General features: G+C 45.0%; 1 protein-coding gene and 2 long non-coding RNA genes across 4 annotated transcripts in view; 2 read left to right on the plus strand and 1 right to left on the minus strand.

Annotated features, from left to right (window-relative positions):
- The window catches only part of GNS (glucosamine (N-acetyl)-6-sulfatase), a 465,071-nt gene that overhangs the window by 334,802 nt on the left and 112,860 nt on the right, over positions 1–17,409 (plus strand). The gene's annotated exons all lie outside the window — the stretch shown is intronic.
- LOC138513115 (uncharacterized) lies at positions 594–1,371 on the minus strand. Its single transcript, XR_011281713.1, has 3 exons — positions 1,306–1,371; positions 774–878; positions 594–671 (listed from the first exon to the last, which is right to left on the minus strand). It is a non-coding gene; the product is annotated as an uncharacterized lncRNA (long non-coding RNA).
- Positions 5,293–6,003, plus strand: LOC138513116 (uncharacterized). Its single transcript, XR_011281714.1, has 3 exons — positions 5,293–5,382; positions 5,485–5,566; positions 5,928–6,003. It is a non-coding gene; the product is annotated as an uncharacterized lncRNA (long non-coding RNA).

Below are 17,409 nucleotides of genomic sequence, written 5' to 3' on the forward strand. Positions count from 1 at the left end.
CATGCTAAAAACCAATGGGGAAGAGGAATTCATAACTAATCCCCATAATAACACACATTATTGCGGTGTTTTACAAACAATAGAAATAATTCACAACCAATCTATTGTCAGGGTGGATAGAAAAAACAGATGCAAAGATCACATCCCTGTAAAATTTTTCTCTCGACCGGTTTCAACGTGTAGTAATGGTTAACTGAACGTCTTCTTCAGGAGGTGGATGTTACCATTCTGCAAAACAAATACGCAAAAGGGACTATAAGCTACTACATGAAAAAGTCTTTGCCGACTGCTTATAACATACAATTAAAAATGAGAAACAGGACTGCTGGCTAGCAGCCTGAATTATTCAAAACAATTTAGGAACCGCGTATACCATAATACAAATAAGCATACACGGCCCCCGCTACAACAGCTGTGTAAACCAGAACAAAAGGGTAAGTGACTCCCAAAAGAGAACCGTGCAAGATGAGAGGGAACCTTCAGGACCATGGTGAATCGGCGGCAAGAATGTGTATATATAATATAATAATATATATCTGAATCTCACTGGCAATATCTGTGTCTAAAAAAGGACTAATAGTGGACTAACCTGATGAAAACCTTACTACTGCAACAATCTATGCAGTGTAGTGTGGCCAGTCACACGAAACAATTCAGGACTGAAACATAACCTGAAACAAGAAACAAGACCAGAATGCACTAGGTCAGGTGAATGAAAAACCTAAATTCAAAGTAGAGTATCTATAACTGAGGCAAACGTACTAATATCTCACCTGAAGGGCGCCCCATGCAGTTTAAGATGATCCAGCAATACATGTATTTGAAAAGTGAAGAGGCAGCGCCACTTAGCCTTAGCCTTCAACGCCGTCTGCAAATCACTGCAAAAATGGCACAAGAGCTCCATTACAATGTTAAATGGCAAGCGGTGACCCACGGCTTACCAGAATACAAGGGCACTGCATGAAATGCATCTAAAGAACACCAATAGAATGGGAGGCAGCCGACGGACAACCACACCATTCTAAGGAATCCAAAAGGTGTTTAAATATAAAGACACGAAAAGCCAAATGCCAAATATAAACTTAAAGGCAAATGACAACAATCTAAGATAAACGGTGCTATGTTTAAATATAAACACACGAAGTGCCAAATAAATCAATTAGAACGGCTCGTACGATTAAAATGTGATAGCGAGCTCAAAGGACAACAAACCGCAGTCTAAAGGGCGGCGCTGCAAAGTTAATTGTGCAGAAGGCTGTAGCTGAAAAGCTATTAACATTGCAGGAAGGCTGGCCACACGCTTACCTGCAAGACGGTTGTTGTATAATGAAATTGTCCAGCAGAAAGAGAGACCAGATGGTAATCTCTTAGTTGCAAACTAATTGCAAATACGAAACGCTACGCATGCGTGTAGGGACCTGCAAGGAGTGACTGGCTACAGCCAATAGTACACAGAAGCCTTTTTTAAAGGCAAAGCTAAAAACTGACTGCGCATGTCAGCAAGTGCTGCCAGTAAAGACATTCCACAAGCAAAGCAAAGCGCCAATAATGCAGCCCAAATTAGAAAAGAATAATAATGAGGGGCGCCGCTGTTAATAGAAAAAATAATAATAAGTAAACACTAAAAATAAATATATATCAGACAAAAAACAGCGTAAATAAATTTTGGGCTGCCGTCACCATACTAAGTGAATGCTGGGAGTTGTAGTCCAATATAGGCGTGGTGTGCAATCCAATAATTTACTAGTTGGTTCTAAATATTACAGAACCATGTAACGAGCACCATATCTCTAAGCAATTCTAGAGCTACTATGCAATAACAAAAAGAGTATTTATAGACCAGAGATAGGCAAGAAAGATGGTAAGAAAGCTTTGGCTGAAAGACGATAATCTAATATAAATGATGTTAAATTGTATCAATTAGACTAAATAGCTTAACAATCGTAATAGCCATAGAGGGCAAATAGAGAAATGCAGAACAAACTTGCTAACGACTATTGAAGTCCCACGACTCCAATGTGTTCAGGCCTTTGTGGAGTGTTTTTAAATTGAACATCCACATTTGTTCCTTGTAGGACAATTTATTAGCTAGTTGTATTGTGTTATTGGCAAAACATTTTTCCAAACAAAACCAAATTAAGGAGTCTGGGTTGTGTCCCATTTCTACGCAATGAATGACTAGTGGAGCCGAAAGGTTGCGTGTTCTAATTTTAGACCGGTGCTCATTGATACGTAGATGGACTTCCCTAGAAGTTTTACCTACGTACAAGAGCTGACACGGGCACTGGATAGCATAAATAACATTCTTACTTTTGCACGTAGTAAATGTACGTAATGCCCAAGATCTACCATTATAAGAAAAGTCTGTAATTTTTTTAGAAAATTTACAAGCTGCGCATGAAGTGCATGGATAGTGGCCTTTAACCTGATTCAGGTTAGTATCTCTGACCTGGTTAATGCGTACAGGAAGTCTAGAGGCCCGGGTTAGTTTCTGCCCTAAATTTTTGCTTTTTTTAAAAGCAAATAAAGGTTTCTCTAACTGAAGATCTGTGGAATTCGGGATCCTCCAATTTTTCAAAATAATAGCTTTAATTGTCTCACTGTGTTGGCAGAAAGTGGACACACACACCAACTGTTCTTTGTCCACAGTTTTGTTTTTAGGTCTTAAAAGGGCATCCCGATTGGTATATCGCGCTCTTTTTCTTGAATGTTTGATAAGTTTACGCGGATAACCGCGATCTAGCAATCTAGTCTGTAATACGTCCGCATGAGTATTAAATTGTATAAGGTTGGAACAATTGCGGCGTAACCGTAAATACATCCCATATGGGAGATTACGTAAAAGAATTTTAGGGTGTTGGCTTTCAAACTGTAGTGTCATGTTCCTTTCTGTGGGTTTTCTATAGAGCTCAGTCTGCAGGAACCCATCTTCGCTGTAAATAGATAGATCTAGGAACGCGATACGGGAGGTAGAGTATTCCAGGGTAAATTTGATGTTAATATCTACTTGATTGAGCCACTGCACAAAAAGTTCAAGTGTGGTAATATCACCCTCCCATAGCAATAAGATGTCGTCAATATACCGACGATATAACTTGATGTTAGTGATATAGGGATTACCATCATTAAGAACAAAATTCTCTTCAAACAAGGCCATGAAAATAATAGCCAAGTTGGGGGCAAACGCACAGCCCATTGACGTGCCTTTAGTTTGTGTGAAAAACTCATCCTTGAACTTAAAGAAACTGTTGCAAAGAACCAATTCCACACATGTGGTCAAAAAATTAGTGGGAACCCCATGTGCAGATGGTCTTTTACGTAATCTCCCATATGGGATGTTTTTACGGTTACGCCGCAATTGTTCCAACCTTATACAATTTAATACTCATGCGGACGTATTACAGACTAGATTGCTAGATCGCGGTTATCCGCGTAAACTTATCAAACATTCAAGAAAAAGAGCGCGATATACCAATCGGGATGCCCTTTTAAGACCTAAAAACAAAACTGTGGACAAAGAACAGTTGGTGTGTGTGTCCACTTTCTGCCAACACAGTGAGACAATTAAAGCTATTATTTTGAAAAATTGGAGGATCCTGAATTCCACAGATCTTCAGTTAGAGAAACCTTTATTTGCTTTTAAAAAAAGCAAAAATTTAGGGCAGAAACTAACCCGGGCCTCTAGACTTCCTGTACGCATTAACCAGGTCAGAGATACTAACCTGAATCAGGTTAAAGGCCACTATCCATGCACTTCATGCGCAGCTTGTAAATTTTCTAAAAAAATTACAGACTTTTCTTATAATGGTAGATCTTGGGCATTACGTACATTTACTACGTGCAAAAGTAAGAATGTTATTTATGCTATCCAGTGCCCGTGTCAGCTCTTGTACGTAGGTAAAACTTCTAGGGAAGTCCATCTACGTATCAATGAGCACCGGTCTAAAATTAGAACACGCAACCTTTCGGCTCCACTAGTCATTCATTGCGTAGAAATGGGACACAACCCAGACTCCTTAATTTGGTTTTGTTTGGAAAAATGTTTTGCCAATAACACAATACAACTAGCTAATAAATTGTCCTACAAGGAACAAATGTGGATGTTCAATTTAAAAACACTCCACAAAGGCCTGAACACATTGGAGTCGTGGGACTTCAATAGTCGTTAGCAAGTTTGTTCTGCATTTCTCTATTTGCCCTCTATGGCTATTACGATTGTTTAGCTATTTAGTCTAATTGATACAATTTAACATCATTTATATTAGATTATCGTCTTTCAGCCAAAGCTTTCTTACCATCTTTCTTGCCTATCTCTGGTCTATAAATACTCTTTTTGTTATTGCATAGTAGCTCTAGAATTGCTTAGAGATATGGTGCTCGTTACATGGTTCTGTAATATTGAGAACCAACTAGTAAATTATTGGATTGCACACCACGCCTATATTGGACTACAACTCCCAGAATTCACTTAGTATGGTGACGGCAGCCCAAAATTTATTTACGCTGTTTTTTGTCTGATATATATTTATTTTTAGTGTTTACTTATTATTATTTTTTTATTAACAGCGGCGCCCCTCATTATTATTCTTTTCTAATTTGGGCTGCATTATTGGCGCTTTGCTTTGCTTGTGGAATGTCTTTACTGGCAGCACTTGCTGACATGCGCAGTCAGTTTTTAGCTTTGCCTTTAAAAAAGGCTTCTGTGTACTATTGGCTGTAGCCAGTCACTCCTTGCAGGTCCCTACACGCATGCGTAGCGTTTCGTATTTGCAATTAGTTTGAAACTAAGAGATTACCATCTGGTCTCTCTTTCTGCTGGACAATTTCATTATACAACAACCGTCTTGCAGGTAAGCGTGTGGCCAGCCTTCCTGCAATGTTAATAGCTTTTCAGCTACAGCCTTCTGCACAATTAACTTTGCAGCGCCGCCCTTTAGACTGCTGTTTGTTGTCCTTTGAGCTCGCTATCACATTTTAATCGTACGAGCCGTTCTAATTGATTTATTTGGCACTTCGTGTGTTTATATTTAAACATAGCACCGTTTATCTTAGATTGTTGTCATTTGCCTTTAAGTTTATATTTGGCATTTGGCTTTTCGTGTCTTTATATTTAAACACCTTTTGGATTCCTTAGAATGGTGTGGTTGTCCGTCGGCTGCCTCCCATTCTATTGGTGTTCTTTAGATGCATTTCATGCAGTGCCCTTGTATTCTGGTAAGCCGTGGGTCACTGCTTGCCATTTAACATTGTAATGGAGCTCTTGTGCCATTTTTGCAGTGATTTGCAGACAGCGTTGAAGGCTAAGGCTAAGTGGCGCTGCCTCTTCACTTTTCAAATACATGTATTGCTGGATCATCTTAAACTGCATGGGGCGCCCTTCAGGTGAGATATTAGTACTTTTGCCTCAGTTATAGATACTCTACTTTGAATTTAGGTTTTTCATTCACCTGACCTAGTGCATTCTGGTCTTGTTTCTTTTTTCAGGTTATGTTTCAGTCCTGAATTGTTTCGTGTGACTGGCCACACTACACTGCATAGATTGTTGCAGTAGTAAGGTTTTCATCAGGTTAGTCCACTATTAGTCCTTTTTTAGACACAGATATTGCCAGTGAGATTCAGATATATATTATTATATTATATATACACATTCTTGTTGCCGATTCACCATGGTCCTGAAGGTTCCCTCTCATCTTGCACGGTTCTCTTTTGGGAGTCACTTACCCTTTTGTTCTGGTTTACACAGCTGTTGTAGCGGGGGCCGTGTATGCTTATTTGTATTATGGTATACGCGGTTCCTAAATTGTTTTGAATAATTCAGGCTGCTAGCCAGCAGTCCTGTTTCTCTTTTTTAATTGTATGTTATAAGCAGTCGGCAAAGACTTTTTCATGTAGTAGCTTATAGTCCCTTTTGCGTATTTGTTTTGCAGAATGGTAACATCCACCTCCTGAAGAAGACGTTCAGTTAACCATTACTACACGTCGAAACCGGTCGAGAGAAAAATTTTACAGGGATGTGATCTTTGCATCTGTTTTTTCTATCCACCCTGACAATAGATTGGTTGTGAATTATTTCTATTGTTTGTAAAACACCGCAATAATGTGTGTTATTATGGGGATTAGTTATGAATTCCTCTTCCCCATTGGTTTTTAGCATGTTTTTTGGTGTTTTTTAGTTCTTTGGATGAGTGTCACGGTATGATGAGTTGTGTGCGTATGAATGAACTGGGTATGTTGATTATGAGTGATGAAGTTTTAGCCGATTTTCGGCATATTGTTGCTGCTGTTTTGTTATGTTAAAATGATTAGTGTACAATAATTTTGTGTGATTTATTCACCAGTTTTCAATTTTTGTAACTTCTTTAATAAATTTGGATACATTATTTCTAAATATACTTTGCTCTGGACATATCTTTTCTGTTTCTTGATCTTATGAAAGTGATGCCAGAACACTCCACAATACCTATGCCACCATACAAGCCTGGATGGCGGCCAATGGACTATGCCTAAACGTAGACAAAACTGAGATACTCTTAGTCTGACCCAAGGAAACCCTTAAGAAACCTGACAATCAATACAGCTCCTTCACCATTGACAGCACACATATCATAGTCTCACCCTCGGTAAAGACCTTGGGGGTGTACCTCGACTGCACACTATCCATGACTTGCCAAGTCAGCGCGTTTGCCGCATCGGCCTCCTTCACCACTAAGCAGATCAATGCAGTCAAACCCATCTTTTCGAACCAGAACTGTCTTTCAATAGCCAGAGCTACCATTGGAGCAAAACTCAGTTACTGCAACGTGCTCTTGGCCGGTACCTCTGCTAAAAATCTGAACAAACTATTCAGAATAACGCACTCCGAGCAGCATTGAATATTTGTGGATTTTATATAGCGCTTTAAGCCAAATCGCTTTACATGAAACAGGCAATACATAAGAAGCAAGTTAATACAAATCATGAATCAAATAACTGAGAACAATATACAGAACAATTTACCAGGATCATTAGAATAGACGTAAGTACGGTAGAGCAGTAGACAGGAAAAAGTAGAGAGCTGTCAGGTAGGAGATTGGAGTAGGTGGGACTTTAAAGAGGTGCGGAAAGATGAATACGAGGTGATGGAGCGGATAGGGAGAGGGATACGGTTCAAGTGGAGTGGAGCAAGAAGCTGGAAGGAACTGAAGTGTGATGGTGTGCAGGGTCCGGGTGGGACAGTGAGTAGGAAGTGATCAGAACAGAGTGAACGAGAGGGAGAGTAGAATGAGAGGAGGGAGGAGAGGTAGGGTGGGCCAAGATTATATAGAGATTTGAAGACGAGACAGAGGAAGTTGAATTTGAGTTGAGAATGAAATGAGAGCCAGCCCATTGAGGAGAGTGAAGAAGAAATAGAATCGTGAGGAGGGAGAAGACGAGGGAACGGATGGCAGAATGGTAGACGGATTTAAGGTGGGCCAGATTTGAGGAGGGGAGGCCAAAGAGGAGCTGATTGGTAGAAGAGTCGAGCGAAGATTAAAGAAGATATTAAGTATTTAGTGGCGTGAAAGGTAAGGAAGGAGTGGATTTTGCGAATGTTATAAAAATGGAAGCGACAAGCACGTGCGGTAAAAGAGATATGGTGAGTAAAGGAGAGGTGAGAGTCAAAGTGGATGCCGAGGTTACGGGCGAAGGGGGAGATAGGGAGCTGAGAGGGGGAAAAAGAATGGAAGGAGGAGGGGAGGGGGAGGAAGGGTGTTGGCAGGAAGGAATAAACTTCGGTTTTGTCAGTGTTCAGGGTAAGGAAGTGGGAGGACCTCCAGGATTTGATAGCAGTGTGACAGGAAGAGAGTTTAAAGTGGATGTCGGGAGTGAAGGAAGAAAAGGAGAGGAAGAGTTGGGTGTCACTTGTGTAGAAGTGGTGAGAAACTCCAAAGGAGGAGATGATTGGAGCTAGGAGGGAGGTATACAGTGAGAAGAGAAAAGGGCCGAGCACGGGACCTTGGGGGGGACACCGAAGTCAAGGGAGTGGGTAGGAGAGGTGTAGCTGCCCCAGGAGACTGCAAAGGTGTGATTGGATAGGTAGGAGGAGCACCAATCGAGGACAGAGCCTTTGAGGCCAAAGGAGGAAAGAGTGTTAAGAAGTAGGGGGTGATCAACAGTGTCGAGCCGGCTGAGAGGTCAAGAAGAATGAGAACAGAAGAGTTTTTAGAGTAGCGTGCAGTGAGGAGGCTGTTAAGAACAGAGGTGATAGCAGTTTCAGTAGAGTGGATGGTGCGAAACCCTTTATTGGGTAGAGGGGAGGGGAGGTTGGAGACGAATGCTGAGAGTTGAGTAGACAAGGCGTTCAAGGAGTTTAGATAGGAAGGGTAAGAGAGAGATAGGGTGAAAGTTGGAAGCGAAAAGGGGGTTAGCAGAGGGTTTATTCAGAATTGCGATGACAGTTGCATGCTTGAAGGCGGATGGAAAGGTTGCGGTAGCAAGACAAATGTTAAAAAAGGAGGTAAGATAAGGAATAAGGAGAGGGTGAACTTTGGGAATAAGAGGCGGGAAGAGGGTCAGAGGGTTGGTTTTAGACAGGAGGAGGGAAACCTCAGAGTGAGAGACTGGGGTGAAGTTAGACATGGTGGTGGATGGGGTAGTGAGAAATGGAGAAGGGGGAGAGTAAGAGGGTGAACGGAAAATGCCTTGGCAGAAGGTGAGTACCTTAGAGGAGAAGGCGTTTGCGAAGTCTGAGGATGATAGAGGAGAGGTAACAGAGTGATCCGGTGAAGGAGAGAAAAGGCGATTTGTTTGAAGGATTCGGCCAGAGTGGGAAGAATGAGAGTGAAGGAGGTTCGAAAAGTAAGCTCGTTTAGCCGAGTTGAGGCAGTTGTCATAGAGTGTGTGGTAAAAGAAGTAGGTGGTTTGGATTGGCTGGGGAGCATTGTTTAAGCCAGCATTTTTCAAGGCGTCGGAGTAGGCGGCGCCTGGAAGAAAGGTGTGGTGTGAGCCAGGGTTGGGCAGGTTTGCGGAAGGAGGTGAGAGGGTGTAGTTGGTCAAGACTGGAGGAGAGGGAAGAGTATAGAGCAGATGAGGCCTCGTTTGCAGAGAGTGGAAGAGTGAGTGAGAGGGAGGAGGCGCAGGAGTCATAGAAGTGAGAGGGGTTAAAGTTACGGAGGTCGCGTTGGGAGAAAGAGATGGAAGGGGAGGGAGGAGGGAAAGGAGAAAAAGGGGGATCAAGGGAGACAGAGGAAAGAGTGGTCAGATAGTTAGGGAGGGTAGTTACAGAGGAGGCGGAGAAAGAAGAGACAAAAATTAGGTCAACAATTGAGCCGGAGGAGGGAGTGAGAGAGTGAGTGAGAGTGAGTGAGTGGGTGGGGTGGGGTGGGGAGTGGGGTAAGAAGGTAAGAGTCCAAGTATGGATAAGAGGGGAGAGGTTAGGTGAGTGGAGGAGAGATGGAGGCTAAAGTAGCCAAGTACAATGAGGGATGTGGGGCTGGGGGAGCCAAGGAGGTGGTCATTGTCATCATGGAAGGATTCAAGGGGGCCAGGTGGACGGTAAATAATGAGAAAGGATATGATGGACACTTGGGGTGAACAATACCAATGCCGCCTCCACGGCCAGACAAGCGGGGGACATGGGCAAAGGAAGAAGAGGCGAGAAATGCTGGAACAGATGAGCTGAAGGGGGGGATCCAGGTTTCTGTGATGCAGAGGAAGTGTAGGTTTAGATCATGAAACGGGTCCAGAACAGCAGCATTCTTGTTACAGAGTGATCTTGCATTCCATAAGGCAATGTCAATCATGTTGGAGGTGTCAACAATAACGGGGTAGATGAGGTGGTGGTGTTAAATAGGGGTAGGTGGGCATTGGGCCAAGTGGGGGTGAGGTGGTGAGGGATAGTTAAGTGTGGAGATGGTCATAATGATAAGGCAGAGGGTTTTAATGGAGGGCCAGGTGATAGAGTGGGGTGTTGAAAGAGAAAGTGGAGGGAACTAGTAGTTAGAACTACACATGCCTGATAACACTGTAGGAGCGGGATGGTTGTGGGCCGCTAGGTCGTAGTTGGGAGGTTCGGTACTCTTGGTGGGTGGGAGCTTGTTAGCTGTGCAGGAGGTTATTCGCTGGGCTAGCAGAGAAAGGTATAGCGGGTTGAGGGAGCTAGTGAGTTGGTAATGGTTGTTGGTTATTTTGGTGGGAGATCTTAGTGTCGACAGGATGGTAGTGGCTCAATGTACACAGTGTCACGTAGGCTGTAGGTGGTAGTGAGGTGTAATGGCCGTGTTTACTGGGCTGGAGGCCGATGAGTGAGTGACAACTATGTATTGGTGGCTCTGTGCACTCAATGGGTGAGAGTGTGGTGGTAGTGCAGGAGGTTTGTGCTGGGTTAGAGGGGGGGAGGTGAGAAGGTAATGGCTGGTTGTGTTCTATGTTGGAGCCTTTGGTTGTTAATGAATTACGGTAGGATATAGATTGAGAAGGGGAGAGGGAGGGGGGAGTCTTGGCGGGGAGTGGGGATTGGAGATGGGCAACAGAATTTAGCTGACCGTGCCAGTGATTAGAAGGTGTAGCTGTAATTAGCCGAGCTGGAGAGCGTCCCGGGGAGGCAGGGGGTGGATGAAGTGAGTTGTGGGTGTTGGTTGAGCGGTCTCAACATGCAAGGTCCTTATCTAGTGTTGGATGAGAGGTCACAGCTTGAATAGTCCCTGCTGGTGGCTCTGAAGTAAAAGCTGCCATATTGGGGGACTGTTGGGCAATCCGATGGCCTCAAGGCTGGGTAGACTCACGTCAGGATGGTGAAGATCCCGGTTAGGTCTGACTGGTATCTGTTTCTGGAGGTTTGGAATAAACCAATCCTCCAGGATGTTGGTAGCAATGTGGTGTTTTGAGCTGTGGGAGGGGTGATGAAGCTGATCAAATGCTACGGCTATTAGTTCATGTGGCATTACTGCTTTCCCTGTGCATTCATGTCTCCATAATAGATCAGTAGGGGACTGTTTGCACCCTCTCTTGACCCACACATCCTTCTCCTCTTCCGGGGCCCTCCCTTGTAATTCGATCACCATTGCGATGGGAAATGCATTTTATAGAACGGGTGGCTGTTCAGTGGTGGGTTTTATTACAACATATTCCGCAGGTATAGGTATTGGGAGATATGCTGCAGTTTTGTCTTCTGCTGCAGTGTTCTGAGTGATTCTTTGTCAGTATTGTTGGTATGGGCGGCGCATTTGACGACTGCCAGTACAGGAGGATGCAATAGCGCAAAAATGAGTCTGTCAAATAACGTGGCATGCTGTACTGGGGACCTGTCTGCATCCTAAAGCCCCTCCTTTTCTATCGTGAGAGACCTGCGTGCACAGTTGTAATGACGTACGCCAAATCAGAACAAATGGTCATGGGACAGCCCTGTGATGCTTGCAGTTCCTCAAGCGCTACAAGTTCTGCTGCTTGGTCCAAATAATGCATTGGTAGTCTTTTTTTGGATCATATTCACCAGCTACTAGGAGCACCACTGCTGCGCCAGTCTGATGGCCACTGAGCGAGAGTGTCCCACGTCGGGAGGTGACAGATCCCGATGGTCGCAGCGGGGCAGTCGCAGCACGCCGGGGCAGCGGCGAAGATCACAGCACAGCGGGGCAGTCGGATGGCCTCTGAGCCGAGGTGTCCCGCATCGGGAGGTGACGGATCCCGGATGAAGGGGCTGCTGGCAGGAGGTCGCCGCGGTAGATGGTGCGATGGTCACAGCAGGGCAGGCCGATGGCCTCTGAGCGGGGGGGGTCCCGTGTCAGGAAGGTGAAAGATCCCGGTTAGATCTGACTGCCGACAGTTGAAGAGGCTGCTGGCGATGGGTCACCACGGTAGTTGGTGCAATGGTCACAGCACTGCTGGGTAGACCGATGGCCTCTGAGCGGGGATGTCCCACGTAGGGATGGTGACGGATCCCGATAAGACCTGAGTAGCGGGCGTTGAAGAGGCTGCTAGCGGGAGGTCGCTGCAGCAGTTGGTGCGAAGGTCGCGGTGCTGGTGGACAATCTGATAACACAATAGATGAAAGGGGAGGGTTTTGAAAAACGTGCCTGTGCGCTGATTTATCCACCTAGGAGTAATGGTTAGAACCCAGGCCTGCCGCGTGCACAGACCCACAGAGCCTACCCGTCCAAGGCTCAAAATGAATTAGTAATCGCAATTGCTAATTTATTTCCAATCTTTTTTTTATGGTTTTCTTCTGCTTGGCGTCCACTCAACCCTGTCCCACACACCTCTTCATTGGTATGTGTTTATTCTTTCTTGCTCTTTTGCTGTCTGACCTTTTCAATGTTTCATATTCCTATTCTGCAATTTTATGTTTTTGCCTCTATGCATTCCATGTTTGATGTGAACAGCCTTGAAAACCACCAGTTGGGTCGAAACACGTGTCGGCTGTACAGAATCCAATTACATGTAGTAATACATTGTGTGCTAATGCTTAATTTGTACTTTGTGTATATATCCACATAACTCTTTTGGACTAATTCCATATTCATTTGGCCCTGTGCGTTTTGACCACATTCCCATACCAATTGCGACAATCTGATAACCTCTAGGCGAGGTTGACCCGCGTCGGGGTGATGACTGGTCCAGGTTAGACCTGACTGGCGACGGCTGAAGAAGCTGCTAGCAGGAGGGCGCCACTGCAGTTGGTGCAGTGGTTTAAGGAACTGCAGGGCAGTCCAATGTCCTCTGGGCAAAGGTTGTCCCGCATCGGGGATGGTGACAAATCCCGATGTGACCAGTTTGGAGATGGCATGAGAGGCTGCAAGCAGAAGGTCACTGTCGGGCTGAGTGGAGCGGGCACTCTGCAGGAGGGAGGTGGCTGAAGCGGGAAGAGTGAATTAAGATGGTATCGCTGAGCGCACTATATTGGTGCACACACTGCTGGAATCCGTGAGCTGTGTTCTTGTAGGAAAGGTCTGCGATTTTTTAAGGAGACTTTGTCCAGAGGTGCCCGGCTTGTTCATGGGCAGGAACGCGCATAGTTTGATCAGGAAATTGTTAAATATATTGTTTTCTTGCCGTTTGAATCCGCCTTGGAGGAGGAGACGCCGGATCAGGCTCCCTTTGCTTCTGCGCCCCCTGGTGCGGGGCACAGAAGCATATTCCCAAGAGGAAGCACATTTCCAATGCGAGGCGTGAGGCACACTGGCTTCCAGTCAAAGAACGCATTATCTTCAAGACCCTTGCCATAACACATTAATGCCTCTCCCTCACAGCCCCATCTTATCTCTCAGAGAAGGTAATCCGAGCCAGCTCCTCCAGACCCAAACGATCACACTACTCCAATCAATTCAACATCCCCACTATCAAAACGCCCAAAGCAGGCGCACCAGCTTCCCCTTCATAGCTCCAAGGCAATGGAACACGCTTCCAACCACCTTATGGAATGTGACCTTACATCTTTCCTTCCGCATAGCTCTCAAAACGAGGCTCTTCAACTAGCCCACACACCACATTAGGTTCACTCCCTTGTACCACTTTCGCTTCTCTATTGTTACTTGCAGCCGGTTCACCTGTAACCCACTGAACTGTAGAGCCCACTACCCTATGTAATTCTGATTAACATTTTACCTGTCTGATATTAGGTTCCCTGTAACCACGAACCACGGACAGGCTGTCTTGATATGTAACCAAGTAAGCCTTTCTTGTAACAGCGCCACAATGCCCCTGGGCTGCTTTGTGCGATTTATAAATGCAAAAAATAAATAAATTAGCCTGGTCCTTTTCCACAGTACCAATCCACCCCTACTAGAAGATGCACTCTGACATCGCACATCCAGCCTATCGCCTTGGGAGACTTTGGGATAGCCGGCCCATAGTGCCAGAAATTCGGTCTAGCTGGTCACATAGCTTTTTGCCCTGAAACGCCAGACTTGCCTCAACACCTCTGCCATTAGTATACAGCGACAAACTATGACAAATTCATGTACTAGTGCTTTGTCATGACCACCCTTGGCATGCGCCCACGTACCTGACTGCTCTGGTTGCTTACTAGAGCCTAGCCAGCCCTCCTAAATCCTGAAGGGACGCCCCTATGCGCTCACACCAGAAACAGTACAGCCTGCTAGGGAAAAAGGCCCAAGACACCACTTGCAAGTATGACAAGTACTTATTTCTACAAAGAACTCTGCTGCCGCCGAACGTTCTGGCTCCGTCGGCATGTGCAGTACATTATAAGCACAAACAACGTCACTGATGGTGCAATTTCATACAGTACAATTCTACAACATTAATTGGCAAAACCCTATATATGTAGGGCCTGCTCCATAGGGGATGCCAGGCCATTGGCCCATCTTCATCTGTCCATCTTAATCCACGTGGGTGTTGCTGGGCTCGTCATCTGCAGTGAGGTTGGTTTAACAATTAATTAGCTACTTGGAAAAACAATGTTATTTTATCGTTGCGAAAGTGCACCGGGCAGGCACCGAAATGGGCCTGGGGGTTAGATGGGGAGTCGAGGTCACGCTACTCCACACACTTCACTCACTCTCGGACAAGTCAGCAACTTCCAAGGCTTTCCTCCTTCATTTAAGGATATCATTTGAAACCACCCTGCACAAATCACTTTATCCAATTGTGATAGCAAGATAGCCTTGCTTTTTGATCTTAGTGATCGATCGAGGGGTGTAACAGTTTTATGGTTGGTGGTCTGGATGGTACTGTGGTATGCGAGGGTCTTAGGATAAAAGCATTGTAAAACTGTATTACTCATGTGGGGATCATTGGGGGCAGGATAGCCTTACTATCTGTGCCATGGGATGATAACTGCCAAGAGGCGCTCTGCTCCATTCTCATGGCCTTGCAGAGCACTTTCTTCCCAGGGCACAAAGGCCTGTAACTTCTAAGACAATGAAGGGTTTATGAATCTCTGAAACCTACCCAGGGTGGGGGTGATGGCTGTGTTGAGGCAGGGGATATAATAACCCATTTAGTGCTTTTCGCCATGCTTGGGCCTACGTTTCAAAATAGATGCCACTAACTAAGATGCCGTTTGCACTCGCATCTACTATATAGCCTCTAATGCTTGCACTAACGTGATTGGGCACCCTCCTTAGTGTGTTACCCCCCGTCAACTCCATAGATGTGCTCTCCAGTGTTTGTTTCTCATTCGGTATCGCCTAGGGGGATGGGAAGACCCTCTCTCCTTCCCAACATTCCCCCCTTTTCGTTAATCCCAAATTAACTAACTTCCCTGCAGTGTCATCGGTATGTAGGTTTCAATATCTATTCTCCTCCCCCTTCAGCACCCTTTCAGGTTCCAGATATGGTGGTGACCCCTCCTTAGGAACCCATGCTCTGCAAACATCACGTAAACTAGCTCTAGACTGGGCGTACTCCTCAGGGGTACAGATCATGTAAATGCATCCCCCATCTTCACCTAAATCAACCCAGTGCTCAGTGTAATTCTCTGGATTGGGGTGGCGGGGTTATCATACCAAGGGGTTGTATGCGCTGTTTAACTTGTACCATGCAGGGCTTATTTGGGTCATTTGTCTGGGCTTTGTGGTACTGTGAGGTGCTTCAGATGATACCCCAATGGAAACCATCATTGTGCTATTAGACACTGGTTTGGCACAACATTGGAGACCCATTTGTCAGGTGCAAAAGATGACCAACACGAAATGAAGGGCACCAGCATCTTCATGATTGCCCCCATCCAGGACGGTGCCCAGGAAAAGATAGTGTCAAACCAGTCCTCACTTTGTATTCCATCTTCCTTCTTCATGCTCACTCCTAAATTGTGTACCGTTCCTATTATTTGTGAGAGGGAGCCATTCTCCGCATCTTCGGGAGGCACAAAGGTGCAACATGAATCCCCAATCTTTTTGAACACGCCTCCTTCCATCGCTGTGAGCAGGTAGATGACGTACATGTTCTGCAAGGTCATCAATCTCAGGGCACGCAATTCCACCTTTATAACATTGAACCCTTGTTCAGTGTCATTTTCCAGCTGTATCAGTTCCCAGCAAACTATTTGCAGCTATTTGGCATTGGCTGCTGCCTGCACTCCAGGTATAAATAGAGTGACGAAGAATATCTCTGCCTTGCTGAAAAGTCTATACTCTTCTCTTTCCCAGGGAGGGTGCACAACTCTGGTGCTGGCAACAGGCTTTTTGTTTGTTCTTCAGAAGTAGGAAAGATGTTTGGAGCAAAAGCAGTTGTTGGCCCACCTTGCAAATGTCCTTCTGGGATCACGTGTAAGGCTGAGTGCAGCGTTACTAGCGAGCAGTAGCCCCTACATGTTGGTTGGAGGTGCAAGTAAGCTGCTGGCTGCACACTCAATAGTAATCCATCACTGCGGCTGTACCTTTCTTGAGATCGGGAATGAGCAGGGTTTTGTTGCAATGTTCCTTGGCCCCCACAAAGGTAGTTCTGGTACTACAAAAGCAAAGTTCGTACATTTATTCTCTGTGCACTTTCACTGTTTTCTACATTGCTTCAATCCATGTTAGTTTTGTGATATGCTCAGTCCAAAGCGGTGCGCAGGTTGCTTCCACTGGAGCCAGGATCCCTTCTTTGTTTCCTATTGGATCCTCCGCCATGCAGCTAATCGTAGTGTCTTGCCATTTGTTGTTCACATATTTAAGTCCTTATATCACATGGTATGGTCGTTTTAGGCATTGGTTGTTTTTCAGATTGTTGTTGCATTGTAGGTGATCTGGATCAACAACTTCGAGTCTCGAGTTGGGTGCCTGGTAGGTGCACTTGAGCCTACATAGCGCAAGATGAACTAGACACTGTTCCTCTAGAATTGGTATTTCTTGTGGCATTAAGACCTTGGGGGTGGTGGGAGGGGCCTGAAGCATGCATTATCAATGAACACACAACAGCTGCCAATCACTTTCTCTCCCTCCACCAAACTCCTGTCCGTGTACCAACTACTGGCCAATTCTCGGTGACTCACATCTTCTATGGCGTTGAGTCGAAGCCTGTGGTAGGCATCATATTTCACCCTTCGTGCTTGCCTCTAGGTACGTTTGGGTCCGCCTATTTATCCATTAATAATACTACTACTACTACTACTACTACTAATGACATTAGTGCCGCTTGAATTATGAAAAGCATTGGGAAGTCTTGAAAACAGTAGAGACTTAGTAATGCATTCTACCAATCCAGTACGTTGGGGTGCATTTGTGTCTTGGACAGAATTGTTGTCGTGTTGAGGCTCAGTGTTGTGCACTAGGGAAGGTAAATACCCAGTTTCATTTGTGTATACATTTGACAGATTATATACAGTGACATTTTGATACCTGACCCCAAACCCCCTTTTATACGTGCCCCCATATTAAAGATGCTCCTAAATAAATGCCTAATATTTGACATTGCAAACACCCCTACAATAAAATGCATGGCACACTTGTACGAATAAAAAAGCCTAGATATAATGATATAAATATCACTTTTCATTAATATACAATG

The sequence above is a fragment of the Ambystoma mexicanum genome, chromosome 12, assembly GCF_040938575.1.
Source record: "Ambystoma mexicanum isolate Mex_15411 chromosome 12, UKY_AmexF1_1, whole genome shotgun sequence".
In the NCBI taxonomy this organism is placed as follows: Eukaryota; Metazoa; Chordata; class Amphibia; order Caudata; family Ambystomatidae; genus Ambystoma; species Ambystoma mexicanum.